Source organism: Podarcis filfolensis (assembly GCF_964270895.1).
Source record: "Podarcis filfolensis genome assembly, chromosome: 7".
Taxonomy (NCBI): domain Eukaryota; kingdom Metazoa; phylum Chordata; class Lepidosauria; order Squamata; family Lacertidae; genus Podarcis; species Podarcis filfolensis.
In genome coordinates, this window is record NC_139603.1 from 59,249,556 (window position 1) to 59,253,320 (window position 3,765).

Below are 3,765 nucleotides of genomic sequence, written 5' to 3' on the forward strand. Positions count from 1 at the left end.
TGGATTTAGCAAGTTCACTGTATGGGCAACAGTTAGAGATAAAATAAGGGAAATTAAAATTCATGTCCATAAGAAACATATCTGCAATTGAAAGTGACAGTAGAAAATGGTACCAGAAAGATACCTTCTGCATGGATGATCCAGCTGATAGGTGAAGGTCAGGGAGCGGAGAACCAATGGCCTTCCAGATGTTGCCTAATCTGCCTACCCTACCTTCAGCTTCTGCCACCACCATTGAGTGCCCAGGCTGCACATACTCTGCAGAGCTCTGCTGGTGGCAGTCCAGAAATAGGATTGCTGTGTGTGTTGGGTACAATCTTAGATTCCAGAATGTTTTTTAAAAAGTAACCATTTTTCCATTTAAAAATTATGTTAAACAGATTATCTGTAGAATGACTGCAGGTTGATGAAATTCAGATCTTCTGCTGAGCTGTGATTGGTATGGGAAATGTTATTATGGTTTTGAATAAGTAGCTAGGGTAGGAATTTGTTGTACAGTTTCCATGGATACACATGCATGCATGCCAGAATTCAGCTCCCATAAATATTTCTGTCACTAAATATTTCTCAAAACTAAAAGACATAAACATTACCCAAGGGGATTGTGCAAAATGGTTATTGAATATTCATGTCTTCCTACACCCATATTTCTTGTTCTCATTCCATATTCTTCTAGAATCAACCAAATCCAAATATGCTTAATCTCTTCTGAGATCATTTGTTACATATGTAGCATTTCTGTTATGGGCTATTAATGTTCACCCCTTTATATACAAACATTATTACATCATCTAGATTACAAATGTTGTAATATGCATATATACACTTTAAAACCCAATAATAAGTTAAATTACATTAAATCAGTGTGGCCTATCATCTTTACTGAAGTTAAAATTAATAGCATCTTTGTTTTCACCCACTCTTGTATTTCTCTGATTTCTGTCATCAAAACAGGACTTTATTTATGTGCTCTGCCCAGGCATCTGCTATCTATTCTTTGTTGCATAGAGAGAATTGTTTCTAAAACCAGGCCAATCATGCTTTTCCAAGGTTTGGTTTCCTTGGAATGAGGGACAGCAGATACTGTACTGCAGTGTCTTTATGATGTATGGTTCATTTACACATATATACAACCCGAGCCTGCAATGAAGGGGCTCACAACATTAACACCCCCAAAAGGTTTGCTTCTCCCATAGCCACAGCCTTGGATTCAAGCAAAGATCAGGCACAGCTCTGTCTCTCAGCTGCCCAGCCTGCAACCTTGCTTCTAGCTTACACACCTCAACTCTGGACTTTGTCTTTCTAACTAAAAGACATTTTTAAGAGAGGGACCCACCCATTTGTCCTCTGGCAGAGCCAATTCCTTTGTTACCTTAATAACCCATACTTGGGCCATTAGCAAGAATCTTGCCTGGGTATTCCAGCAATTTGAATCCCAGGTGGTTCCAGGAATTGGAAGGAATTCAGACATACAGCGCACCCCACCCCAAACTCACAACAGTATATTTGTCTATCAGTTCCTTGTACTTGTTTTGGGGTGGGATGATAATCTTTTTTAAAAATGTACCTTGCACAATTTTGCTAATTAATCTCAAATAATCACCCTAATGGAAACTTTAAAAAATACAAACGAAGGTGGAATTGTAGCAAGATGCTTGTTTGCTTATCATGATCCTATTTGACTGGCAATACAGTGGTCTCCCCACAACCTCCCCACCCCACAATTAAAATTTGCACAATTTTATTAATTCAACCCAAATGATAAAAGCAGGGGGGGGCGGTCCTTACTGAAAAACAGTGCAGGAAAGCTGAAAAATTATCTCACCTGAAAGTTAAAACCGTGTAGGGAGAACCAAGGAAAACAGTCACTCTAATGTTCCACAATAATTCAGTGGCATGTACAACAGTTCAATTCAGTTTCAGTTTGGCAGGAAATTATCAGAACTAGCTGGTCTCAGCACTAAATCAAATGGTAATAATTAGCATCAAACCAACTAGAACCATGACTTGGAATGCAGTCATGCCCATTTCAATTTAAGCAAGTCGCTATGAAGAACACTGTTCTTTTATGTAATCAAATGCAACCCAAGTCCCAGTGTGCTGGGTTATACCCTCAGGAACTCTTCAGCTGATGAAAGGAAAAGGCTTTATTAAATCCTATAGCTCCTAAGGGATCTCTTTGCAGAGAGAATGGGAGTTAGAGAGATCATGTCCTTCTTCCATCAAGCCGCATTCTGATGGGATGTAATGAATTCTCCCAGTCTGCTGACGACTACATATAAAAATGACATATAAAAAGGGGTGCACTTGCCAGTCACGTCATTATAACTTCTCTTTAGAGCAGGGTGGTGAAACTGTGGCCCTCTAGGTGTTGGACTACAACTCCCATCACCCCCTAACCATTGGTCACGTTGGCTGGATCTAGTAGAATGGCTGCTACAGAAGTCTTATTATAGATGTCTGATGTAATCTCCATTTTTCTGCTTAAAAAATGGAACAATCCCTGACTTTTAAGAGCTGAAATGCCAATGCTTCTTCCAAACTCTGAAGAACTCAGGATTGCATCTTCCAACCGGTCAACCCTTCTTAAAATAGTCAACAATACCAGTGGTGCACTGCAAGAGCGGCTAACCCGTGGCCCTCCAACTCCCATCAGCCCCCACCAGCACGGTCAATGGTCAGGGATGATGGGAGTTGTAGTTCAACAGATACCCGAGCTTCACTGTTTTTTTCCATCCCTGAAGTGGTTATGTGTCGGATGTGCAGACCAAGGTTAAAATCCTTAGCCACAAAGTTCAAGAAGTGATCTCATGCAAGTCCTGATCTCTCAGCCTAGCCTATCTTACAGGGTTGTGGTGAACATAAAAGGGGAGGGGGGTGATGTGTGCCACCCTCAGTTCCTTGGAACTGGAGAAGGGATATGTGATGAAATATCTTTGTTGTTGTTTAGTCGTTTAGTCGTGTCCGACTCTTCGTGACCCCATGGACCAGAGCACGCCAGGCACCTCTGTCCTCCACTACCTCCCGCAGTTTAGTCAAACTCATGCTGGTAACCTCGAAAACACTATCCAACCATCTCATCCTCTGTCGCCCCCTTCTCCTTGTGCCCTCCATCTTTCCCAGCATCAGTGTCTTCTCCAGGGAGTCTTCTCATGAGGTGGCCAAAGTACTGGAGCCTCAGCTTCACAATCTGTCCTTCCAGTGAGCACTCAGGGCTGATTTCATTAAGAATGGATGCATTTGATCTTCTTGCAGTCCATGGGACTCTCAAGAGTCTTCTCCAGCACCATAATTCAAAAGCATCAATTCTTCGGCGATCAGCCTTCTTTATGAAATATCTACTTTTCCCCATTAATCGTTCAGCCTTTTCCCCTGGCAAGGACTCAAGGCGGCCTACAGATAAAGAAGGAGCAGCTAAAAACATGGGGGGGGGCGGGGTTTCATAAAAAAACAATTAAACATTAATAAAATTAAAATTAAATATAAAAGATCGATTAAACTTTAAGGAAGACAGATAATTACAAATAAAAACATGCAGTAGCCATGCAAAGAAAGAGGGCGAGGGAAGAGAAAATATCATTTGGTCACAAAACAAAGCATAAAAAATGTTTGTTCGCAATACAGAAAAGAGGCATGAGAGTCAGGGACGGTTCTCTGTGTTATTATCCTGTCCCGGAAAAAAGAGGGCAGCATTAAATGAAGTCCGGAAGTGAGCGCTGCGCGTAATACTCCCCGCCCCCTTTCTATATCTAGGAAAGAAGCGGG